The sequence below is a fragment of the Sander lucioperca genome, chromosome 24 (assembly GCF_008315115.2).
Source record: "Sander lucioperca isolate FBNREF2018 chromosome 24, SLUC_FBN_1.2, whole genome shotgun sequence".
NCBI lineage: Eukaryota > Metazoa > Chordata > Actinopteri > Perciformes > Percidae > Sander > Sander lucioperca.
Window position 1 is genome coordinate 1,765,095 of NC_050196.1, and position 27,844 is coordinate 1,792,938.

Sequence of the window (27,844 nt, forward strand, 5' to 3'; positions counted from 1 at the left end):
TATTTTACTATGTTTTTGTGTTTAAGTGACAATCTTTGACATTGGTCCAGTATTAAGCGAGATCGCTGCAGACGGCAGTCAGCGAAACAAGTTACAATGTAAGTTAATAGCGCAATTGTGCAGCTTCTATTTACATCTACGAACGTTCTTGTTTTGCCACTGACAGGCTCAGATTAATATTCTAAGTGTCTGACAACATTATGGAAAGGATTTCTAAGGAGGTCGACCATTCTGTTAAAGAGTAAGATCCTTTTTTAAAACATGAAAACATCCGCAAAATTGCGTTCGTTAAACCCACCAGACTCCATGTAAATAAACATTAATTTTAGCATCGTGACTTCATTTAAAGTCGACAGCCACAAAATAAAACTATGAAAATACGTTTTGGGTTGTCTTTCCTCTTTTCCATCCATCACATCTCTGGTTCTGGTTGAAATAAGTTCATAGTTTACTGATTTACATGTGAAAATATGTTGGCTCTATACACACTAAAAGTATTGTTTTTTTTTATTGAGTCTGGTGGGTTTAGCGGTAGCGATCCCGGAGCTGTTTCTGGTTAAACAAAGAGGATTTCACTCTTTAACAAAAAGGTCTATCTTTGTAGGGATCCTTTCCTAATGTTGTCAGACACTTAGAACAATAATCTGAGCCTGTCAGCGGCAAAAACAGAACTTTTAGTGGATGAAACTGACGCTATACATTAGTCCTGTAGGGTTACATTACAGCCCGGTTTGCGGATGCTGGTCACAGCGTTCTCGCTTAGTACTGGTCCAAATTCAAAGATTGTTCCCATCAGTCACTTCCACACAAAAACATAGAGAAAAATAAGGTCCAGGTTGACTTTCCTTTTCAGAATATTAGTCATATATTTATTCACCCATCCAATCATCCATCCATGTATTTTGGTAGAACCAGTGGGTGGTTTTCAGGAAGCCCTGCAGCCTTGGATCTTTCCCTCCAAACACAGGCGAGGTGTTGACCGACGTTGGACAGATTGGCCGGGCAGCGGAGAAAATGAGTTGCTGTAATCACATTTACTTGGCCCTTATCTACATGTTTGACATTTTGCCTCAGCGGCTCCACAACCCCAAAGTGTAGGTCGAGCTGAAACCGCGAGCTGTCAAAACTTGCCACTCGGCCCGTGCCATGTTAAACACCCAACATCTGGGTCGGCCGTAAACATTCAGCCCCCTTAATAATCAGCCCCACATGTGGCTGTGTTTTAGGCAGCACGGGGCTCCCGTCCAGCGCCTGGACGTAAGGGAAACTGTCAGCTCCATCAGAGCGTTTGTCTCGTGTGAAACGGATACAGCGTCAGGACGATGTCAAATATTTGAAATTTCAGCTCGCCTCCTATTATAATTAAGGCAGGTTTCCAACGCCCCCCCCTTAACGTTTGATCTCCTCGCCATCCTGATACGCAGCCTTAGACGGGACATTTATTTAATAACAGCTGCACCGCAAAAAACTCCAGCAGCTGGCAGTTAAAAGAAAACCCCTCCCGCGGATACTGTTACACTCCTGAATATCATCAATCTGTGATTTCAATGCATACCAGGAGTTATTCTGTGATTAAGTGGTTTAACGTACATTTATAGTGAACTCGCTTCCCCCCTTCAACTGCCTTGTCTAATTATACTTCAGTTGAATTTCCCAGTATAACTTTTGACAGCCTGCAAAAGATGGGTTGTGGCCCTGTTGCTTACAGTACATATAGCTGGCTACCCAAGTGATTTGTGAATTTTGGCCGCAGAATCTGCCAGGTTTGAAGCCCTTCATACTTACTACTTCATACTATCAGATCTTGTTGTTGTGGCTGCATTGGACTATTTCCTGCAGCGCCAGATCACTCCACCTCCCCTACGCTGTTTTTATTGTGCATAATTGTTCTTTAAAAGTTAAAAAAAAGTTCTTTATCTTTTATTCTGACTGCAAAGAATCTCCCGCACACTGTCTAACTTGCACAAAAAAATATATAAAGTTTTATAGTAGGCAGCGTTTGGGTACTAGAGCATCTTCAGTCCAATGGTGTTAACATCCTGAGAAGCCATCTTTTGTAGGAGGGGACTGTTTTTTGTGCACCAATCAACAACTTCCACATGAATCCAGGCATAAATACATAACATTCATTCACATATCCCTTACTATAGATGGAGCTTAAACCCTAAATACAACACTCTCTATAGAAACCATAATATATATCATACCAGAGTAATCTATAGTAGATGCATGTCCATTTCTGTATAATGAATGCACACAAAAATATACAGTATATATAAAGCATTCATTGACAGACATATTTCCAAAACCTGCTGGTAAAATATATATAAAAATAGAAAAAGTCAACATCATAAATATTGCTTACAAAACTCCACACTATTATACAAGTACATAAAAACCCCATCAGGGCCTCAAAAGATTCATAAAGACTGACAACAACATTTTACTTTTACTGTCAATTATGTTTGCGTGAAAATCTTTTTCTATCAAACTCTGCTGCTGGAATAAGATAAACAAGCCGGTTATATTTGAGAAAAAGACAAGTTACCAAATAACTAAACAGAGCTAGAAATTGAATATGCATTCAAAGTAGTGATCATGGAGTAATGTTAAGGGTGAATATTCCCTTTTAAAAAGGGCACCGGCAGTCTGTATTAAATTATAATTAGATGATCTCATCTTAAAAAATGTCTTGAATTTAAACTAACAATGTTGACGTTTGCCTTTCCACTGATATTATTATTAATATAAGCCATGAAATTGTCTTTTTTTTCTGCCCTGTGAGTTATTAAGTTAAGTTGTCCTTAATAAAAAAACAGTGTAAATAGGTTTTAGGTGGAAGGAAAACATGAGCGCTATTTATAAAGAAAGATTTAAAATAATAAAAAGCCTTGGTGAAATATTTTTACAGAACATAATTTACATCAGGGTGACTGTAAATGCTGTAAAGTTTTTTCTGCTCATTTCCTCAAAACAACGTTCCCTGTGCTTTTCCTATCGCGGTGCGTTCAGTGTTTCCGGATTGTTCAATCTTCACCTGCTCCCTTGGGACTTGGGTGCTTCAACTTTGGGCTTATCATTACGCCCATTTTATAGTATTGGGACATACTACACTTCTAAATCCTCTTCTAGGGCTTTTCTTTTTCTCTGTCTAGGTTCTGTTGGGGAGACACTAATAGCCACCACCATGAAACTTAAGATAATTATTTTTGTATTACAAGTTTTCTGAAATTTATTTATTTATTTTAGTCTAAATATGCAAACGAGGCATTATGTACTGCTAAGTTTTTAGGATAAGTTTACAGGCGCAACTGGGGCAAAATAAACACCCAAATGTATATTTTTGGATGTCTCCTTTCCCCAATAAGTCTGAAAAAAGATATGCTATCAAATCCAAACAACCCAAAAACTCAAACATTGAAAATTATGGTTTTGCCTGTAGTGTGTCCCCTCAACCTCAGACCTTTTTTAATCATTTTCTTTAATCTGTTACCACCGACAGGAATTACACAGAGGTACTAACAACCATTACCATCGAATGGAATTGCAATGTGTTGCACCTAGGTTTACTGTGCAGCATGCCTGAAGGTTATTTGAGTTCACGTTGCTTTTTGCAAATGAACTCTCCATTAAATACACCCGAATGAACTTGGCATGGGTACCTGAGCTCTGCTGCTTAGTATGCATGCAACTTCCCACAACTCTCCTCCGAGTCTCCCAACCCCCCCTCAGGTCCGGGGCAGATGTTCTCAATACGGAGATCAATGAGGGGTTCATTTCACTGTCTTTGTTCCCTTCTGTTCGCTTCGGGAACCGTGCTACTCGCAATAACTCAACAAAGTAACACAAATGGCGTGTATAGGGCCATGTGGTTCCCCCTTGATGCATGACACACTGACAGACAATTCAGTATCATTTCATTTTATTTATAGTGTTGGAATCACAACAGGCGTTATCTCAGGATACTTTACAGCTAGAGTAGGTCTAGACCAATGGCTCTCAAACTTTTCTTTCAATAATGTACCCCCTATGATTATTTTTTTTAGTACCCCCTGACTGTCGCAAAACATTTTTTTTTTTTTTTAGAATACCAAAGTCTATATAAAGAGGTACAATATAGCGCCGGCAGTGGTGGATTTACTAAATAAAAACAACCCTGTAACTGAAAAAAACACTTAAATGTTACATTTCAAATGTTTAGAATCCATCTCTAAATCCATTCAATATTTTATACATATTAGCTATATATACAGTGAGGAAAATAAGTATTTGAACACCCTGCTATTTTGCAAGTTCTCCCACTTAGAAATCATGGAGGGGTCTGAAATTGTCATCATAGGTGCATGTCCACTGTGAGAGACATAATCTAAAAAAAAAAATCCAGAAATCACAATGTATGATTTTTTAACTATTTATTTGTATGATACAGCTGCAAATAAGTATTTGAACACCTGAGAAAATCAATGTTAATATTTGGTACAGTAGCCTTTGTTTGCAATTACAGAGGTCAAACGTTTCCTGTAGTTTTTCACCAGGTTTGCACACACTGCAGGAGGGATTTTGGCCCACTCCTCCACACAGATCTTCTCTAGATGTCAGACTGGAGGCCAGGACTCAGACGCAGACCAGAGGTAGTTGCAATTAAAGGTGATTTTATTGAATGGGACACACAAACTGAGGTTTGGGGTGGCCGGTGGTCTGGAGGAATCCGTGAGGGAATAGGATCCGGGCTCAGGGTCAAGCGAATCTGGCAGACAGAGCAGGGTCACGGGTTCAGAGCGGGATAGCAGGCTGAGGTGAGAGAGGATAGAACAGGTTAGCATACAATATCACAAACGGGATAGTACTAAGATTAAGCAGGCGTGTAATCATACAAGTTGATCCAACGATCCGGCGGAGACTGGAAAGTTGGCCAGGCTTATAAAGGAAGTAGATGGTAGATCAGGAGCAGGTGTGCAGAGTGGTGTGATGAACCTCAGGTGTGTATGCCGGAGCTCAGTGCCACGCCCACCGGTGGCCTACAGAGCATGAGAGGGAGAGCACAACACAGAGTCAGACAACAAAACAAAACACACCAAGCATACAGCAGCACACCAAAAGGGGAAAAGAACACAAAAACTACATACACACAAACACACACACACACACTATGAAGAGGGCCAGGGTCACGGTCAGCGGACCGTGACACTAGATCAGTCAGGTTTCTGGGCTGTCGCTGAGAAACACGGAGTTTGAGCTCCCTCCAAAGATTCTCGATTGGGTTCAGGTCTGGAGACTGGCTAGGCCACGCCAGAACCTTGATATGCTTCTTACAGAGCCACTCCTTGGTTATCCTGGCTGTGTGCTTCGGGTCATTGTCATGTTGGAAGACCCAGCCTCGACCCATCTTCAATGCTCTAACTGAGGGAAGAAGGTTGTTCCCCAAACTCTCGCAATACATGGCCCCGGTCATCCTCTCCTTAATACAGTGCAGTCGCCCTGTCCCATGTGCAGAAAAACACCCCCAAAGCATGATGCTACCACCCCCATGCTTCACAGTAGGGATGGTGTTCTTGGGATGGTACTCATCATTCTTCTTCCTCCAAACACGGTTAGTGGAATTATGACCAAAAAGTTCTATTTTGGTCTCATCTGACCACATGACTTTCTCCCATGACTCCTCTGGATCATCCAAATGGTCATTGGCAAACTTAAGACGGGCCTTGACATGTGCTGGTTTAAGCAGGGGAACCTTCCGTGCCATGCATGATTTCAAACCATGACGTCTTAGTGTATTACCAACAGTAACCTTGGAAACGGTGGTCCCAGCTCTTTTCAGGTCATTGACCAGCTCCTCCCGTGTAGTTCTGGGCTGATTTTTCACCTTTCTTAGGATCATTGAGACCCCACGAGGTGAGCTCTTGCATGGAGCCCCAGTCCGAGGGAGATTGACAGTCATGTTTAGCTTCTTCCATTTTCTAATGATTGCTCCAACAGTGGACCTTTTTTCACCAAGCTGCTTGGCAATTTCCCCGTAGCCCTTTCCAGCCTTGTGGAGGTGTACAATTTTGTCTCTAGTGTCTTTGGACAGCTCTTTGGTCTTGGCCATGTTAGCAGTTGGATTCTTACTGATTGTATGGGGTGGACAGGTGTCTTTATGCAGCTAACGACCTCAAACAGGTGCATCGAATTTAGGATAATAAATGGAGTGGAGGTGGACATTTTAAAGGCAGACTAACAGGTCTTTGAGGGTCAGAATTCTAGCTGATAGACAGGTGTTCAAATACTTATTTGCAGCTGTATCATACAAATAAATAGTTAAAAAATCATATATTGTGATTTCTGGATTTTTGTTTTTAGATTATGTCTCTCACAGTGGACATGCACCTACGATGACAATTTCAGACCCCTCCATGATTTCTAAGTGGGAGAACTTGCAAAATAGCAGGGTGTTCAAATACTTATTTTCCTCACTGTATAACTATTTTAGGAATTATGCATGATATATTTTTAAATTAACATTTTGCAAAAATTGCACGTACCCCTTGCAGAACTCCAAAGTACTGCTAGTGGTACGTGTACCCCCATTTGAGAAACAAAATTCAATGAGGCATCGCAACGTCAAAGATAAAGAATTCAATTCAAGATTGAGAGTTCTCTCAGGACACTTTACCGATAGAGTAGGTCTAGACCACACTATCATTTACAAAGACCCAACAATTTTCTAAGAGCAAGCATTTGGTGCGACTGTGGCGAGGAAAAACTTCCTTTTAACAGGCAGAAACCTCGGACAGACCCAGGCTCTTGGTGGGCGGCCATCTGCTGCTGCCGGTTGGGACACAAAGACAGAGAAATAGAGAAATATGATTTGTAATAATTATCAAACAGAAATCAAGAGAGAGACAGACAGATCAAACACATCCACATTGCTTACATAACCTTTGTTAATTCAAGATGAACATATAGAGTAGGGGTGTGCAAAAAAATCGATTTGAATCGAGATTCAAGCTCTACCGATTCCAAATCGATTCATAGAATTCCAAAAATCTATTTTTTTTCTTCGTTTTGACACTATTATCCTGAAATGACATTACCTCATCTTGTCATCATCATCATCATCAGAAGAACGAGTGCAGCGGAAGTAATTTAGTCGGCGCAAACAATGGCAGAAAGAATTATTCAACCTGCTCCATCCTCATTGAAGGTGAGAGTTTGGACATATTTCGGCCTTTATAACCTCGAGGGGAAGACGGAACTTGATAGGAATCATGCTATATGCAAGCAAGAAAGTTAAGTATTTTGGAAACACCACAAACTGAAGAACTTGCATGGTACGGCCTCACCCAGAGATTAACATTAAAGACATGGATGAACAACAACCTAAAGTACCTCCTCCTAACGTGTCAGTCAACCAACGCACTCTCTTTCAATGCTCTAAACTCCCACCGTTGGTGGACTATGAACTGGTTACACACACACACACACCTAAATGTGTATCCATTATGTGATTCTGACACATCGCAAACGTTCTGTTGAATGGACTGTAGTTGCCACAGTTCTAAAAAGAATAGGCCTAATTTTAGGAAGTTCAATGTGCCCAGTCGAGTTCACATTTCAACAGTCAACCTGGTAGCTGAAGTACTCCTTAAACCACATTTAGCAGTATTTTTTTTGTTTTGTTCTGAGTACAGCACGTTAAAGCTAAATGTAAAAGCTCTTTTTATTTAACAGTTTAATACTTGAATTAAATGTATTTGAAAGCTGGCCAAAGCTTGGCACTTTTGCAGTTTTTAGTTGCAAAAGTTTTTTATTTTTGTATGAGACATATATATGTGTATATAAGACATATACAGTAATATCAAACTACATTTAATTTGTTGTGTTTCTTTTCTTTTAAATTGCATGATTACTGCGGTCACATGGGAAAAGTAACTACATCTACATACTGTGAATCGTTGAATCGAGAATCGATATTGAATCGAATCGTGAGCCTAAAAATTGGAATCAAATCGTGACATTTTCTGAATCGTACACCCCTAATATAGACCCATACTCAATCTTTAACCTAAACCAAATTTTAACCTTAACTCTAAAAAATAACCCCAGTGATGGAATGTAACTAAGTACATTTACTCCAGTACTGCACTTAAGTCCAAATGTTGAGGTACTTGTACTTTACTTGAGTCTTTTCTTTTCATGCCACTTTCTACTTCTACTCCGCTACATTTCAGAGAGAAATATTGTACTTTTTACTCCACTACATTCATCTGTTACAGCTTTAGTTCCTAGTTACTTTACACGTTAAGATATCTGCACACAAAACACATGTAGTTTATAAAATCTGATGTATTATTCTAAAGTAAACTAGCCAACAATATAACGGCTACAAGTCCAGCTGAGATGATTAGACCATTAAACACACAACTGTCTGGATCCTTTACACTTTCTACAATGTTTTAATACTTGAACTACATTTCCCTGATGATACTTACAGACTTTATTTTTACGGTGTGGTATTAGTACTTTTACTTAAGTAAAGGATCTGAATACTTCTTCCACCGCTGCTTAACCCTTAAATGGGCCTTTTAGAAGAAGTCCTCAGTCTGTAAACATGTCGACACTCTTAAAGTAAAAAAACTCACACAGACACCTGGTGCTTTGATTCCACTTGGTACACCAAGAGAAAAAGGAAGAAAAAAAAGGAATAATAACAGAAAAGTGACACAATGAGCTTATCGAGCCTGCCACCTGAGATGTATCACTGTAGCGTGTCTCCATTTGCTCCGTAATCTGCCATCTCGGATCAGGTTAAATGCTGGCAGTGAGCGCCCGGCTGGAGCCTTATGATCTTGAAACACTGGCTGTGCACGGTGCGCGGCGTGTTAATCCCACACTGAAGCTGCACCGAGCAAGATTTGTATGTCCAAATGCAAAGGGAGCAGAAAAGATCTCGCTGCTAATAGACAAAGGCGTACGCTATTTGTTGAAAATAAAGTTGAGCGTCAGTTGCAGGACATTTTCCAGCAACAGAAAGTAACCAATCCAAAGTGAAACACTTCTTGGCTTATCTAAACATCTTTACAGAATGAATAGAACAGTACAGTTTATATAATGTAGACTGTTGTGTTTTCCCTCTCCCCACTGAATCAGCTGATGGTAAGCTGCCCCCCTCCCCCTCCTTTTCACACTGTGACCCATACATTTCTACTTAACCTTCTTTAAGTTGATATGATCAGTTGTGTATGATTTTGACCCTGTCCTTATCTCTGCCATCTGTTATTATTTGCTGTTGTAACGTCCCGTTTCCACACGAGACTCATTTACAGTTCCATCTAATCTGATGAGAAGATGTGCTGCCACACTGACATGTTACACACCGACACCACACCGACATGCTCCGCAGCTCTGTGCAGCAGCGCCTGTCCACCTAGGAGTGTGCATGCGTGGATATGTGTGTGTGTGTGTGTGTGTGTGTGTGTGTGTGTGTGTGTGTGTGTATGTGTGTGTGTGTGTGTGGCGTTAAGCAGGTGCGATTTAGCCATTTTTTTAATCTGACCCTTGATTCCGGCACCCCTAAGAAATAATTGCTAAAAAAATGAATTAAAAAAAAGTCTCTGTTAATCTATTGTGAGCGAAGGCGTTCTGCTCTAGGAATATCACAGCATCATGAAACTAAATCCAGAATCTAGATTCCAAGGTCCTTCAGAAAAACATTCAGAGCCATTTTCAGAAAATAGTGCGCAGCAAAGGGCCGCAGGCCGGATTTGAACCCGGGCTGCTGCAAAGGACTCAGCTTACATGGGGCGCACGCTCTTACTGGGTGAGCTAGAGGCTGCCCCAAATCTCTAATTTTCAAAAATTATTGATACTGCATTTTTGAAAACTGTCTGCTTATCCAAAGATAAATATCCAATTTAATTTGTAATACCACCTTTACCTTGTAATAATGGCGCTGTGGCTCAGCATTAAAATAAGTTTCTTTTCTAGTTACATAATTCAATGTTTCCCCTGCAATGATGCTTCAAAATGATGTTAAAGTACACAGTTAACCCAGTAGAATAACAGCTCTGATCCTGTAATCGCCCGTGGCGTTAGGGCTCCCCCCCTCTCTCAGCCCAGACCTATACATCATCCCCCCGGTGACGGCATCTCCGAGTGCCGGACCGGCTCGAGCACGGGCCCCCGGGGGTCAATCTCTTAAATGAGATTTCAGCACCACTGACCCGTGCTCTGCTCCTCTCACCTTTTTTTGCCAGGAGAACAGGGATGACCTTTGACCCCCGGGATCTGTGTCGACCGCCTCAGCTGCAGCAAACCGTGCCTAAGCCGGGGAAGACGGAGCGAGGAGGTGAGGCCTCGGTGTGTGGAAAGACCACAGAGTTCACTTTCTGAAAATGAGATGTCCACACAAGGGACACCTTCTCTTCCAAAAACAATTTTAAGTTTCTTAATTCTCAGTTGAGTGACAAAAAGACTGAAGATTTAGTAGATGCATTTATGGGACCAAACAGAAAACTAGACTTCTCTGGTTTTTACTTTTGGGGACACTCTCTGAGTATTGAGCAGTCCCTCCAGAAAAACATGATTATGCGATTGCATAATTCAATGCATAATCAGCCAAAGTCCGCATATTTATGCGGGAGCCGCATTTTTTCAAATACGCCGCACTTTTGCCGCATAAATTGCCGATTTCCGCACAAAATATGCAGGGCCTGCATGATTTCATAATCCCCGCATTTTCGTTGCAAAAACGTCACATATATCTTAGCAGAAAGTTGAAAAATGTTGCGTTTACTTCACACAAGAGCAGCCATTTTCCCCTGTTGCCATAGGAACGTTATGAAGTGATGTAATTACGTGACGTGAACATCATGGAAAAGCTGCAAACCCCGCGATGAAGCCACGATGAAACCTCAATTTTTGCAAGTTCCCGCAATTTCATTGCATAAAATTGCATAAATATCCCGCATATTCCATCGCATTTTTTAAGAAAACGTGCCGCATAATCAAGGATTTTTGCCCGCAACAATCACAAAAAAACTCCACATTTTTCTGAAAGGACTGATTGAGGGTTGTATGAGTGTATATTTTTACAGAAACTGTCTGTGGAACTTGATTCACGGTTCTATTTCTGTTTATTTACATTTCGAATTGCATTATGGGACATATATCTGTGCTTTGACAACTAACGTAGCTGTTCACAACACCAACAGCGCACAGTGTTCAAAGTCTTGACAGAAGTGTCAAAGAGTCCAAAGAAGCGTCACAAAGTATAAAACAAAAAAGTAGTATTTTAACTGTAGCTACACATATTTCTCTATAGAACAGGTATAGAACAGTTTGGACATGAACTCTGCAAATGGCATCCAAGATAATGTGTTGCCTTAAAAGCCACAGAAAGCTAAAACTGAAATTTAGACTTTTAGAATTTTTCTGTGCACATTAAAACCATAGGTACATTTACAAAATCATGCAAGGCATGGCTCTTATACTCTGAGGGTATTAAGCCCCCCTGTTGGCCTTCTCTTACAGCCCCCAGACTACAGGCCCTTCTACTGTCGGAGCTTCCTGTTCCAGCTACTACACAGGTATAAGTACAGCTTTACTGAGTGGGCACATAAAAATCCAAGTGAAAATCTGATGAGTGTATTTTACTTTAAGATTTCAGCAGAAACAATAAGCCTGAAATATTCATTGACTGCCTTTACTGTGCTTATATAATGGAGAGATACACACTGATAGACATCAATGTTTATATTTAGTTTAGGGCTGTCAGCATTAACGCGTTAATCGTGATGCGATTAAGGGTCGAGCATAATGCGTTCATTTTTTTTAATCGTATTAATCGCATGCCGGCATTTATTAATTTATTTTCACTTCACTCGGCTTTGCGTCATGCCTAACAGGCTACTATTTTGCCGTACTTCCTCGTAACACATCCTGCTGCTACAGGAATAGCAACGCCGATTTCGGTGCCTCATTCTGGTGCCACTGATATGTCTGCTCTTCTCTCTGATGCTCTGAAACAGACGATACAGGAAACAGAAACATTGCTGCACGTGACACTAGTTAACACTATACTCGACAGCAGCAAACGTTAGCCTGACGCTAGCTAGTAGCTGGATGAAACACGGTTACAATGCTGACAGCTAACTCTAAACGGTGTAAAGTGTGACTGTATTTCACTGTAGAGGATTCAACACCCGGATGTAACAACCTGCAGCTGCTGTTAGAAAAACACAGACGGTGCGTTCAATGAAACTGGTAATTTACAGCCTTATGGTGCATTCAAAGTTGTTGTTAAATTCAAATGTGTGACTAGATTAAATATATAATAAACAAATACAAATCTTAAAATCAAGTTCATAAAGTCACTTTCTTTGCATTCCCAATCAAGATACACTGGTAAGAATGGCTTTCCATTGTTAATATCTACTGAAATGCAAAATAATAGAATTTGGATCGTGATAAAACATGCGATTAATCGCGATTAACGAAAATGTAATCGTTTGACAGCACTAATTTAGTTACATTTTGAACAATTCACAGTTGAGGCAAATCCTTTATTATTTAATCACAAGCCACCATTTGTTCCTCTTTGGTAAGCTGCGGTGGAGTTTGAATTGAATGTACGCGAACGGTCTTTAGTTCAAAACAGGTTACAGTTGGTTGCAGTGAGTTAGATATGTTAAGGCTCCAAGGCGGATAATGCAGAAGAGCATACAGCATTTCCCAGAGGCCGGCCTTAGCCTACATACTGTAACTGTATGCATGCGAGTACAAGAGAAGCACGCACACACACACACACACACACACACACACACACACACACACAAACTGTACTGTAGAGAATGGCCTTTAATGTGCAGTAGTTTCTTTCTCCCTGACATCTTGCAAGTGCTGTATGTATGTCATTAATTGAGTCTCCAGCTCCCTGGAGTGGTTAGCTCTACTTGCACTGGGAAGATAGAGGGGAGATGCTCTTTGTGTGTGTGTGTGTGCGTGCGTGCTTTTTACACACACACATCAGCCCTGATCGCCTGATGATTATGCTTGATCAGTGTCAAACACAAACTACTGCAGCGGGTGCTTTGAAAAGGAATATATTGTGTACTCAGGCTTTTTTTCAGACCCTTGGTGGTGTTTTCACTTAGCACAGTGATTTATCCAATTCACCCAGATCTGAGAAATTGAATATGTTTTAGTTTTTTGGCGATACAAGCCAACACATGCTGCATATATCCATCCAGATTTTTAAGAAAGAAAAAAAAATATCAAAGTACAAGGATGAAAAACAACAACAACCCCTCAGGTGTTTTATTCGGAGAGAAAAGATCAAAATAAAAATGTTGCTCTCAGAGAGGTTCAAGACATACAATAAAACGCGTACAATCACAGTACATACACCACCTGGGAAACATAAGCTGATAAGACCAGACAGGGAGTCAATACCTCGTTACGGAGCAGTAAAAACTCAATCATCGGTGCAAAATTTAAAGTACTGGAATGTACACAAGGAGCTGCATCAGTTCATTTGTCAATTAAGCCATAAATGAACACTTGGTTCGTTTAGCTTAGTTGCACACTGATGCTGTGGTTTGAATCTGTAGAGGGGAAAAAAACATCTCATGGCTTTAGGTAAATGTCAGTGGGGGGAGTCTACTAACTGGTATGTGTATATTGCGCCAGTTGATATCGCGATGAAGATAGAAAAACGATATATTGTGCAGCGCTATCCCAAATACCTCCACAGTGGGGCATCCTGATCACATGCTCAACCACCTCAACTGGCTCTTTTGAACAGGAACGAGCTCCGAGCTCCATGGCCTTAGACTTATTCCACCCTTACATCAAACGACTTTTCAAGCGATCCCACTGTTGCAGACTATTTTCCAATATGGGAATGAAATCCTGAGAGTCTTGCTAGAGTCGGGGGGCCTCCCGTCCTCTCCATGGTTTGGTGTGTGGTCATAAAACTCAGTCCCCGTCAGTCTTTGTTCCGTCTGGACGTTCAGAAAAACGTGTTTGATATGATCCTAAGTTTGAAGTCTTGGAAGTGAAGTTAAATCACGTGAACATTGTCAGCAACCAATGGGTGCTCTCCCTCCAGCACCAAACCGTGGTGTTTATGGTTGCTATGGCGCCGCGCTAAGCTAAACGCTAACGAGGGAAAGTTGCCGATTTTCAACCCTTTTGAAGCGAGTCATTCGACTTTACCTTAAAGTTACCAGCTAAAGCTAGCATTAGCTAGCTAGCTTGGTTAAATCTTTCAAAATCAATCTAGTTGTAGTCTTGCAATGTGCGACCCTGCAAGATCCCCTGTCTTTACATATGTTGACAGTCTTTAACGCTAGATGTGAGATGATTGTCTTTAGATGTGAGATTGTATCAGTCTTTAGTCTGTTCAGAGTCTTGGTCATTACTTCACAACACCACCCCCAGTGCACAATGGTGGTCAAAGTCTGATGAAGCCGAACTAGCAGAACTATATTGTCAGCAGAGATGCAATATGTTCAAAGTATGAATGGCAATGCTTGAATTGCATTCATTCGAGACCTTACCATTTATGACAGTGATGATAGTGCTAGCTTATCAAGGTAGCACTTTCTTTCTTTGCTCAACCCAGAGAGGTTTTGCTAATTTTTACTAATCTATTCATAAATCTGTTAAAACTCTAAAGCAAAAACTACCCTAACCCTAGTGCAGTACTAGGAGAACGTGGGGGAATGGCGTGAGCTTTCTTGTCAAAGTTTTCTTGACTCCAGTTTGCTCTTTTCTTCAATTGTGTGTTGACATGTCTATCTTTTTGGGTGGTTTAAGAGAAGAAAAAGAGCCAAATGAGAGCTAGTTTTCATTTGTTTTCTAGGGGCATTCTCAAGCCATGCGGGGCCCAATCAAGGGAGTGTTTCTGGTGGCGGCGAGGCCCCCACCGCTGAGCCGAATGCGATAGTTGTAAATATTTGTATCTCAGCAGTGGACGAACAGCTCTGAGGTCAGTCGTCTGGAATCCCCTGGTTGTTTGGAGACCACTGTTGTTACAGTTGGGCTTTTTTTGTGTAAAAAAAGAAAAAGAGGAGGCATGAGAGAGACAGAGAGAGAGCGCTAGACTCCCAGAGGGAGAAAGCTGAGCACTAATACTAAAACAAAAGAAGAGAGAGGAAAAGAAGTGTGAAGTCAGGGGAGAGAACCACTTGTCTGCTACATGCCAGAGAAAGCTCTGCAACGACTCGGTTACATACTGTCATTTCATATACCACAAATCACACTGAAAATAAACCATTTTGATTTAGAACAATCTTTCTTCACACAAAACACAACATTTAGCAAAGTTCCTATGAGATGCATCACTTTCTGTGCATCCATCCACTTTGACGGACACAGACCCATCGTCTTTTAGAGTTTTTTTTATTTCCAGGGGCCACGGGGCAGACACATTCACATGATGCTGTAACTAGAAATGTTGCTGTTTCACTGAGCTTCAGTAACTTAACCATGTCCAGAGTGAGCTTTATGCTCACGTCCCACTGGGGTTTGCAGTCCTGCAGATAGTAACAACACACAGATGAAATGGCAAGAATTCAGATGGACACATACGTGCACTCCATCATATAAGGCTACATTTACACTGCTAGATTTTGGTTTAAAAATGAAGATCTTTTGCTACTTTTACGCCTCTCGTCCACCTTGTCAGTCAGTCTTATCAGTTAGGCAGGCTTACATACCTTTTAGTAACAGTAACACCTCGTTCTCGCTCCAAGCTTAAACTCTTGTTTGGACGCAGACCGTTTTTGTCTCAAAGCGCAGCTTGGTAGTAGTAGTAATAGCCTACAGTAGTAGCCTCCATAATGATCAGCTTCCCTTCACCCAACATCTCAGACCTGAACGATGGAGCCATCACACGCCTTGCCCTCCCCAGCCTCTATGTCCACACTTTACACTGCTGCCATCTGGCCGCAGATACCGGACTCTGAGCTGCAGAAGGACTCGCTTTGGCAGAAGTTTTGTCGCTACTGCCATAACTATCTTGCTAACTTTGAATAGATCTGGAGTCGTTGTTATAAGTGCGGTTGTTTCTGTGTCTATATACCTGCCTTTATGATACCTGTTGATTATCGGTTGTTATTGTGTATATTGCCACGTGCATGAAACAGACTGTGAAAACAAATCTCGCCTCGTGGGACAATAAATATATCCGTCCCCCTCTTGTAGAGAATGCACAAGCTGTAGCTGGGCCCGCTTGATGAAAACGAATCAGTGCGACTATTTTTGCCTTGTAGGGATAGAGAAGTGAGCGACATTAGCTGCGGGGGGTGTCATGTTTGATTGGGGTTTATTAGCGCCGCCTGCATTGTTCCCGTTCGTCAACAGACTCCCAGGTAATGTGGTGATAATCGTTGCGGAAGCCTCCATCTGCTTGTTCAGAGGGGCTGTGGAGGCGGGGGAGCTGCCCTCATTTCAAATCCATTTTCCCAGGTGCTGATGTGAGGCCGCGGGGGGTGGAGGGGGTGGATGTCGGTAGGAGGGGAGGAGGGAAGCAGTGTAGAGCCCTCTGTTCCATTTACCCAGGAATGTCGGCATGCTCGGCAACCAGGTTGTCTCTGCTTGTACCGGCTAATGGTTCCAACCCAGCTGGCTCCAGTCGGGGGGCTGGGGCTCTTGAGTAATACATTTTGCACTTTGGCTTGCTACCAAGTGCACGGCATTTTCGGCGCCGCACAGCACGCTACACTGGGTTTATCGCTCAGGTGTTTTGGAAGGAGCGGCGTAAAAATCCATAAACAACCCCGGTCGTTGCGGCTCCGGGGTGTCAATTTGAAGCGTCAGAAGAGGGGTCAAGGTGCGTCTGGTCTGTAGCCAGCCGGCGGTGAAGGGGGCCGTCTCCGGCTTGACTGTTTGTGAGAGGCAATTCTCTACGCTTTGTAATTACACGTCTTTTAATTGATAACGCGGAAAAGCTGCATTGATTTGGTGTCAAGCCCTCTAATTACTTCTCAGTTCTGCGATGTCAGGTTTGGTTTCTGCATCTGCAGCCGCTGTGATCACACCTGAGTGGTTTGCTCTTACTAATAATAATATTACAATCATAGGTGTAGATTTCAGAGGGGGGACTTTGGTAGAAGTAAAAGTCTCCTTTTCGCATATAATTTGAGTAAACGTCTTAAAGTATCTGATATTTACTGTACTTGAGTATCAAAAGTAATTTTCTGATTGTGATTCTGAAGTATTTAATTTTTTAGAAGTAAAGTAAAAAAAAAAAAAACTTTGATTATGAACTTCATTGTGGCTTCATTATAGTAAAGCATAATATTCAGGGTTTCCACAGCTTCTTAAACATCAAATTCAAAGAGACAAAGAGAAAAAATGGATTTTCATCTTTCACTCCAACGTACGAAAAAACGAAATGTAGTGAAGTAAAAGTAGCTCGGTGGTGTTTTAAGCCCCCACCGTCGACTTCAAGGCACCTAACCCTTAACCCAAATCCTAACCCTAGTGCCTTCCATGCAGCGCTGCCTGGAAGGAGATGTTGGGGGCTTAAAACACCAAACACTATAAAAGTATACATTTTATTTAGGAAAAGTAGTGGAGTAAAAGTGAAAGTTTCCACAAATATAAATAACGACGTAAAGCACAGATACGTGAAAATTCTACTTAAGTACCGTAACTTTGTTACATTTCAACACTGGCGCAGATAGTCCAGACAGAAGAAGAAAAAGCTAAACAAACAGATGACAAGAACAGGAAGTGGACCAGGCTATGGTGACCCCCTTCCCTCCAGCCTGAGAGCCTTTTAAGTCGAGCTATCATTGTAAATTTCCTCTTGGGCTAAATCAAATCAAGATGGAGCTGAAGGCTTGTTACCTGATTCTGCATAATGCCGCTAATTTCTGCAAGTGTATGAGAGCGCTGTCGCCGAGGTGATGACAGAGCACGACCAACTGTACAGCCAAATGGTTTTAAAGCTTTTAATATCCTGGGAAATTCAGCTGAGCCACTTGCTTTTTTTCCCCCTGCCGGTGTCATTTGTAAGGTTGTGTAGAGTAGTTGAGTGTTGAGTGCAATGCTTACAGTAAAGGGACAACAGTTTTAAGAGTTTTAAACCGGTGACCTTTTGTACTTCTCTTAACTTTCAACTGCCAGAGCCCCGAAAAAAAAAAAATGTTTGTTTGCTTTGACCCCGGCTGGAGTAGCTGAAAGGTGGAGCTTTCAGCATTCTTTCTTAGTTTCGGGATGTAACCCTGTAACTTTCTAGTGACAATTGAAATCTCGAGACATTTGCCAAACAAATGTACTTTGTTTGCGTGTCACAAACCTTTCAGCCTCAGGTTTTGACTAAATGAGAAAGAACACACATGTAGTTATTCATAATAAAGTATATAATCGTTTAAAAGTAAAAACAACAGCAACTATCATTAGATTGTGGTTGGGATTCTTCCATCTTTATACTCTTATAGGTGCATTGAAAATCCTTCTATGCCTTTTTTGCAATAAGGCCCAAAAACTTGTCTTCATGTACTGTATGGCCCCACTGCTTGAAGAAAATAGATTGGTGGTTATTTTTTTTTTGTGAACTAATGAAGCAGGAATAAGCAATATTTGATAGATGACAAAAAAATGAGTTTTTCTAAGGTTTTAAAACTCACATCTAAATCAAACTAAAATAATTCTTAAGTAATTTATACACCGGGGGATTGAAAACAAATACAGATACGCACATCTAGTATCTAAACATATCTAATATGTCACCAGAAGACACAAAATACTGTTGGCCTATGACAATTCATGTCAAAGTTACATAAATGATGTCATAGTCAAAAATAAACACAAATGTGCCCCTAGAAGAGAAAAGCCTTTATTCCTTTGTGTGTGTGTGTGTGTGTGTGTGTGTGTGTGTGTCTTGTGAGGTGTGCATTTGTACATGTGTGAATATATTAATGTTGTTGTGCATGTGTGTGTCTGTGAGTGTTTGTGTGAACACGCTAATAGAGAGATCCTGTCTGTGCTTGACACAAACACGGATGCTTAAAAGCAATTTAATGTGGTTTTAATTAGATTTTAATTGCATTACCTGATCTCAACAGACCTCAAGAGGGAAGCCGGATAACGCTGTAATGTTCATGTTGTTGTTTTTGTTTTTTCCCCCTGTAAACTATAATCTGCATTAACGTGATGCTTAGGAGATGTGGAAAAAAAGCTTTGCCCGTCTTTTGCAGAGAGTTACCATTTATGTAAGAGCTGGAGAAGAATTAGTGTGTGTTTAAACGAATTAGTTAGATGCAAAGAAAGTGTGTGTGTGTGTGTGTGTGTGAGAGAGAGAGAGAGAGAGAGAGAGAGAGAGTTGGCATGTGTACATTTGAATGTGGATCAGTATGTGCATAAGAGAAAAAAAACTAATGGGTGGAGGTTATAAAGGTTGAAATGTGTGTTTGTATGCACAGGTTGCTGTGCATGTATTAGTGTGTATGTGCATGATACACAAAGTGTGTGTGTGTTTTAAAACAAATACGCATCTTGTGTGTCAGTGAGCCTGTGTGTGTCTGTGATGGACACATGCAGAAAAAAGTAGCGGAGACAACTTTACATTTTCAGCCTGTGTGTGTGTGTAGGGAAGGAGAGAAGAGTGTGTTAGAGAGAGAGAGAGAGAGAGAGAGAGAGAGAGAGAGAGAGAGAGTGTGAGAGATCTCTCTGCCTGTAGATGGAGCTGCACTCTACTTTGGAGCTTCACTCTACTCTCTCTCTCTCTCTCTGTCTCTCTCTCATCCTCCATGTGCACACAATGAATGCATTGTTTTTGCCCCCAACCCCTCCCATAACACCCCCTCCGACACACACACACACACACACACACACACACACCCACATGCATGCACACTCTCTCTACTCCAACAGATTTGGTATTTATGTTAATGTACATGTCTGTGGATCTCTTGCCTCCCAGTGGTTAGACACCCTGTTGGGGGGTGTGTGTGTGTGTGTGTGTGTGTGTGTGTTGTGGGTGGATATGACCTAAAGAGGGAAGCTGGAGGAGTTGAGGAGGGTTTAGGGAGTCAAAGGATAATTCCTGAGACATTTTCTCCCCTACAGAAACCAGAAAGAGGAAGGGAAAAAAAACAACATATCCTGGCACTAGATGGACAACTTAGCCGTCAATAAAAAGCTTTAATGCTGTCTTTCTGAGCAGCCAGGATTTGGTAAACATGAACTTAACCGGGCTGCAGAACAGTTATGAAGTGCTTGATGATGGGAGCATGCACACTCAGCACGGCCAGGGTCTCGACATATCTGTGAAGTGAATGAAAAATGTTTGACTTGAAATAAGCTGCCTTTTTCTGTTTCCAGTCAGTGTTTGTAGTGACCGAGACCTACGACAGTAGTCCAATCGCTCCAGATTATCAGTACGTTTGAATTAAATTGCTTAGATGTCTTCAAGCTAATTTTTACTCATAGAAATCTGTAATGCACTGTAATTGACAGAGTCAAATGTATTTTCCTTCTATCTTGGCTCCTTTAACCTCCATTATCCCCAGCGTCCACGACTGTACAGTATATGATATTACATGTGATAATATTTTAGGATATTATCACACCTCAAGAGTATTAAAAAAAAAAAAAACTGTGTGGAGGGCGCCTGGGTAGCTCACGTGATAGAGTGCCCAGCGTGGCCATATGCAGAGGCTCAGTCCTCGACACAGCGGCCGCGGGTTTGGTTTCCGACCTGCGGCCCTTTGCTGCATGTCCTCTCTCTCCCTTTTCATGTCTAAGCGGTCCTGTCGCAAATAAAGGCCTAGAATGTCTAAAAAAATCCAGAACTGCAAGCAGTTATGAAGCCTCCCTCGACACAAATCGGCCCCGACCATCAGTGGAGCCCGTGAAAGCGGAACCCAAAGCAAGACAGCGGCGAGGCAAACGTCAGGAAAAGTCGGGAGGCGTGAGCTGCAAGGTGTGTAGTAAATTGCAATTGTAAATTTCCCCGTTCCCATTCATTGAGTTACAGGCCAAAACGCGTCCACCTCGATTTTATCGCCCCCTAAGGGGCGATCTTCACCAAATTTGGTATAGAACAATCAGTCTTGCTTTCCATTGGGTTAATTATTAGGTAGTCTCGCTTTGCCAGACCTTCCTCCACAGCGCCCTGGAGGAGGGTCTAATGAGTCGACACAGCATTCTGGGATGGGAGAAAAACATGCTCTGGCTTTATGGCATTTCTTTGAACCACTCACAATCGTCTTGGGCGGTGCAAAGCACCGGAAGTGCCTTTGGAGGCAGTGACAGTGCCTCTGCTAAATAGCCTCTGGAAGGAACTTGTTTTGGTGGAACATGTGTATGTTCAAAAGTAGTTTTAGTTGTGCAACAGAAAACTCAGATTGGACAGATCTGCTGAGATCTGAGGAGCAGTTAACCATAGTCCTCAGAAATCCACCGGAGTTTAGAACGCCAACACAAAGAAAGAAGAAGGGGACGGACATCTAGGCGAAAAAGAGGGACATCCGGCAGAATTTCCGTTGGCACCGGAGCAATCCTGGAAGTGAAACGTCCTGGATGTAGACTTATTATAAAGGGCTGAACATTTTCCGGCTTTAAGCACAGCGCCCGCCTGCTCCCCTACCTGCTCACTTTGCATCCTCTGTTCTCCACGTCCTCCTGAAGAGACTGCTCAGCCTCGGCACGCATCGATTATCTACACACTTATCTGCTGACAACAACCACCACCCCTCCATCCTTCTGTATCCTTCCACCTTTAAAACAATGGTATCTTTCCAGTTTGTCAGTCACAGATTTATTTCATGTAGAACACTCACAGGAGGAGGATTAACGGTATCTACTTATACGCTTGCGATAAACTCTTATCTCCTGCCTCCCCCCCAGAGCACTCAGTGGTTGCACGTTGACCTGTTTTTCTGCCTCCTTTCTGTGCTCTGTACCTCAGCGATTTAATCATTTAACCATGTATATAAGCTGGGCCCTCTCCCAATTTCTTAAATCCTCTTGCAGTGGGCACGTTCCTCTTGGAGCAGTTTGGGTTTTTATTTTTTTAAAAAGGCCCTCAGGAACTTTTATGTATGTGGAAAGGTGAGAAGGAGGTGAGGCAGTAATAGATGGATTTCATAGAGAAATTAGTTTGAAAGCGACAAACACGCTGAGAATGAACCACGGCGTAATTAGGCACTGGTTTATAAGTGTGTCAGCGCGGAGAGTTTTTACCATTTAGCAGGTACAGTACATCACAATACCAAGATGACAAGAGGCTGAGGAAAGGGATATAAACACGGCCTGTATGTGTGTTTATATATCTGCACGTGTGCCTCTGCTCATACTGTGTGTGTGTGTGTGTGTGTGTGTGTGTGTGTGTGTGTGTGTGTGTCTCTCTCTCTCTCCATGGTTTACATCTAGCAGGTAAACTTTAGGCAGCTGCAGCATCCTGTATGCTCAGCAGAGGTTTACACAGCATAAACGCATCGCTTCCCCCTCATTTAGCATGATGTAAACGGAGCGTATAGCCACCAGGACACCAGCCTTCATCCTGTAAAAGCAGGAAAACGTGACGTTACCTTTGGCCCCGGCGCTCTCTGGGTGGCACTGCCACGAGGTGGCCTGGGGATTAGCGCGATGACAGCTTGTATCCATAAGGATGACGCGTCGGCCATCATGTAAAGTATCCACATCCTCTCGCCGACTCTTTAAAGGGCTTCTTTTTTTTTTTTCAAGTAAGGAACTTTATTTCTTCCATGCAAAACCAATCCGTCTGGATTTCCTGCACTCTCATCCTTAGAAGACATTATAACAAACCGTTGCAATGAGAGGGGGTTGATTTCATCAATCTATAACTGGCTTGCGTCTGGCTCTAAAGAAACATTGATAGCCAGACTTGAGACATGGAGGGTGGACTTAAAAGAGGACATTTCAGAAAACTTGTGACAGAAAAAAAACCGGCAAACTCCAATTTGAAGCTACTCCGATGTAACTGGCTGTAATGCAGACAGACACAACTCCTGTTATATTGAATAAATAAACAGTAATATACCGGACCGTTGTTCTAAATGCAATGAGGCTAAAGGGACATTCATGCACTGTCTGGGAGTGTGACAAAATTAAAACATTCTGGAGGGAGGTGATCAATAAAACTATGTTCATGTTGAAAATTGTATTTGCAATGACAATTAATAAAATAAAATTTATAAAATTAATAAAAAGGTCATTTTTTTCCTCCTGTCACAGGTTGAGTCTCTCTAAATATCCCGAGCGTTTGCTTACTCCTGCTTAGAGTGGCTGGTTCTGTTCCAGGAGAACGCCGCTGTCGTGTGGAGTTACAGACCATTTACTTCTGTTAATGTCTCATTTACATTTCCTGCAGTGTTTTTTTTTTTTTTTTTTTTTTTTTGCAGTGCTTGCTGTATGTAATTCCATTTTCTTTTTAAACATGTTTTTGTCTTTTTGTAAGCTAAAAGAAATCACCGTGCAAAACCTAACCAATAGCAAGGAGCATGTGGACAGCACACAGAAAGATAAAAGAACCCACACCAAGCCTTATATCGAAACATATACATTCATTTATTTTAGTGCCTTCCTAAAACCTATATGACCGTTCCAAAAATGATTAATATCAGCGTTTCCTGACCTGAGTTAATTACAGCACCTTTTTTGGCTTTTGACTGTTCGAAATGAAGCAATGCCCGCTCCCGACCATCAATCATCGGTTTCATGTGTCTCGCAGTTCAAAACCATGAATGATGTTTCCTTCTCAGATCAGATTCATTTGAAATCATTTTTTACAGACCTTTAATAAAAAGCAAAGATTAAAGAAATCATCCTGCCACCCCTCCATGGGGGTCTCGCGAGGTTCTGTCCCGCTACTTTATTTTTTTAGGCCCAGTTCAGTCCAAAGATTCTTGAAACTTTGCAACGCGTCCGTCTGCAGCGTTCTGAAACCGGCCAGTTCACACCAATGAGACAAGACGAGACAATGTATCATCTCCATAGCAACGACTCTTTGGACTTCCGTTGTACCTTCTGACTTTCAGGCTTTTTTGCAGCTGGATTGTATCATTTGTTGCGTCTAAATATGAATGTGGATGAACGTCAGTGATGGTGAGATGCTTGCTACAGCTGCATTTCTAGTGATGAATCGGCGAAAACATTTGCCAGTTTTATTTCTCCGATTCTCTGCTTTGTTCTAACACCACTCCCGTCTTTAGTCACTCTCTAGCTCGCTCCACCACATACCCTGCTCGCGGGCGCACGTTGAGCCTCCGTCTAAAGCTCTGCCATGTGCACCAGCTGACAGTGTGGATTATGGGTCATTTTATTTCTATAGTTTGTAGCTTAAAAAGTTGACTTCTCTGTTGGCTGTTGAAACAGGTGACGTCTCTTGAGCCCAGTTCAGATCAAAGATTCGCGACGAGACGAAACAAAACGAAAGTTTTAGAACGTCGCCGAGAAAAGTTTCAGCGGTCTGAAACATCTCAGCTCGACTCAAACCAGCTGATGGTGTGGCTGCGACTCAGCTGGTCGAGTCTGCAGAGGCTGGTTTTAGAACGTAAGAGACGTCTCCTGTTTCAGCAGCCAATAGAGAAGTCATCTTGTAAATTCAGCTACAATAAAATGATCCTTAATCCATTTTATTTCTGTAACAAACTGTTAACGGAGGCACAATGTGCGCCCGCAAGTCCCACGGTCGAGCGAGCTAGAGAGTGACTGAAGAGAGGGAGCACCTAGGACAAAGCCATTTTCACCGATTCATCACTAGAAATGTAGCTGTAGCAAGCATCTCACTATCACTAATATTATCCACATTCATATTTAGACGCAACAAATGATATATTCAGCTACAAAAAGCCTGGAAGTTAGGATGGAAGTACAAAGAGATGTGGACTCACTATGGCGATGATACGCCGTCTGGTCTCATTAGTGTGAACTGGCAGGTTTCAGGACGCCGCAGACCGATGCATTGCAAGTAGTTGGAAGTTTTGGTTACACTTTACTTGAAGGTATCTACATAAGAGTGACATGACACTGTTGTGAACATGTCATAAAACATTATAAACAAGTCATAAAGTTTATGACATAACACTTCTTTTAGTAAGTGTCATTCAGTTTTTGTCATAACAATTTATGGTTAGGGTTAGGGTTCATGTGTCATGACAGTGTCATGTGTTCATGACAGTGTCATGTCACCCTTACGTAGATACCTTCAAGTAAAGTGTTACCCAAGTTTCAACTCGTGTTGTCGCAAATCTTTGGTCTGAACTGGGACTGTTCCAACAATACATATTGTCATTTTTTTGGAGAGCAGAGTCTGTTTAATTCCCAGAAAAGACACACAACTGAGTGCACTTTGTATTATTAGGAAAAATCTATTTGACCCAGTTTGGATCAACCGGAGAAATTGTGAACCTCTCTTTTGACTTTATGAATCATTTCAGGTATAGGGATTTCAATTTTCCAACTCGGTGAGTTTTTGATTGTAACAGAAGTCGTGGAATGAATTGCACATGCATACAATAGATTGTAGGTTTTACTTTTTGTGGAACCCCCTGGACACTTATGTATAACACAAATTAGCGGTAAAAGTTGCGTTTGCATTGTTGTACAATTTTCGAGATAACCTTTTGACTTTTTTTTTGTCCGCGGGTGTTCTGTGCAGCTTTAGTCCTTTTTTTAAAAGCGACTTCGTACTCAGTTTTGTACTGAACATATGATAATTGTTGAACAAGTGCCAACTTTTAGTGTTTACTGAAATGGGCTTTGACCTCAGAGGGGGTCAGTACCCACACTGGTACACTGGTAGAAAAACCTGCCTGCATTGTAGTTATAAAGGATTAGTTAGTTTCCCATGCACATGACAAACTCCTCAGAAAATCTATGCAAATACCACCCTGGATGGAAAATATGTCAATGTAATATATTCTAAACTAGGGCTTTAAGTTGAAGCTTTCTCCATATTTACACAGCACAGTGAGGGGAGGCATACACCTCTTCTTGTATCTTTTAAGAGTGTGGGTAGCAAAAGCATGCATGTAACCTCATTCCACATCCGACACTCACTGACAAATACATAGTTTGGGGCAAATTTCCATTTCATGTTCGACTACACCGCACATCTCAAATTAAGAGCGCGGCATTATCATCGACAAGGAAATACATTGCGTTAATATTCTCGCTTCACAGTTGCCAAAGAATTAGTTCAGATCTTCGCATAAATTAACGGTGGCACAGTTTAAAAAATCAGTAGCTCAAGGCCATGCTCTCAGAACAAGGCGGTGAGCGCCGTGCCTTTAATTCGCCATTTGTTTTGATGTCTGCGTTTGAGGAGTTTGTTTCCAGAACGTTATGTATTCATTTCCACGGAGGGGAGGAAAAAAAAGAAAAAAAAAAAAAAGAAATCTCATTACCTGAAGCTCATCATGCTGCATCTCTAGTAATGCAGAGGATCACGTCTGAAGAGCGTTCAACCAAGAACTGAAGTTAACCGCTAGTTTCCTTTTTTATTTGGTGTTATCAATCATCTGAAGGAGTCCCCTCTCAACAACATATCTACCACTTTAAATGACCTTTTTACTTACTGTAATTTACTCTTGCTTGCATGCTTTCAACGGCTGAAGAAGAGATGTCACTTAGTTCCAGATGCTGGATATCTGATTTTATGTTTTAATGTGTCTTCCATATCTGTACATTTTCAGAGTGAATCCTGTTGACGAAAATAAAGAAATACGGTGATTAGGGTAAAGTACAAGAATGTAGTATTTATTTATTTATAACATATTTTTAATGAGATTTTATATATCCTTGAATGTGAACATTTTAACCAATGAAATGAATACATTATCCCCCAATCTGGCAAATAAAAAAAAATAAAAATAAAGTAAGTTAAATAAGATCACAGCATTGCATAAGTTACAGAAAGTTTCAAATGAATCACAATTCAAAATCATGACTTTAAAAAAAGTCTATGTAAGGACTCTACAAGTGAGCAAAGTTATTTTCTTTCTTTTTTTTTTTTACAATATATGTTAGTCTAAGATACTTTTTTTTTTTTTTAGCATTTTAGGCCTTTATTTGTGAAGGGACAGCTTAGACATGAAAGAGGGGAGAGAGGGGGAATGACATGCAGCAAAGGGCTGAAGGACGGAAACCGAACCCACGGCTGCTGCGTCGAGGACTGAGCCTCTGCATATGGGCGCACGCTCTACCAGGTGAGCGACCTAGGCGCCCCAATATATGTTAGTCTCTCCAAAGCTAGATAGGCCACCTTTGTCCACATTCCAGTGCTAGGTGTATCCATACTTTTACAAGGCTGTAGTATTGATTATTTTCTCTTTTCAATATGTTTGCCATCTGGTCCTCACAGTCCCTTCCTCTGTGCTCTCTGCTGCGTGTTGAGTGTGGACCTCAGAGGTGGCGAGACTCGCTGTTACACCGTTTTGTACTCGCCAAAGACTCCTCGGCTGCGATGCCATGTGCATGGCTTCCGCACGGCACTGAAACCCTTCTAGTTGTAGTCTTGCAATGTGTGACCCTGCAAGATCCCCAGTCTTAACATATTATGACCGTCTTTAACGTTAGATGTGAGATGATTGTCTTTAGATGTGAGATGGTGTCAGACTTTAGTCTTTTCAAAGTCTGTTTCAGAGTCTTCTAGTGTATGGTAGGCAATAAGATTTCTAGTTATAAATATGCCCAGATACTTAACGGAATCCTTAACTGGGATATTTCCAATTACACGATCATCACAACTATGTAGAGATAAGATTTCACATTTGGACATATTCAATCTTGAACCTGAAGCCTTGGAAAATTGGTCTATCAAGTTAATAGAGTTACATAACTGGTTTTTGTCCTTGAAAAAAATTGGTAGTGTCATCATAATTTT

The 27,844-nt window shown here is 41.5% G+C and overlaps 1 long non-coding RNA gene across 1 annotated transcript in view; it reads left to right on the forward strand.

The window, feature by feature from the left end:
- Nucleotides 1–27,844, forward strand: part of LOC116048638 — a 147,782-nt gene that overhangs the window by 77,851 nt on the left and 42,087 nt on the right. The window contains exons 2-3 of the long non-coding RNA XR_004104707.1: nt 10,236–10,327; nt 11,512–11,567. This is a non-coding gene — a long non-coding RNA (uncharacterized LOC116048638). The remainder of the gene's footprint in view (nt 1–10,235; nt 10,328–11,511; nt 11,568–27,844) is intronic.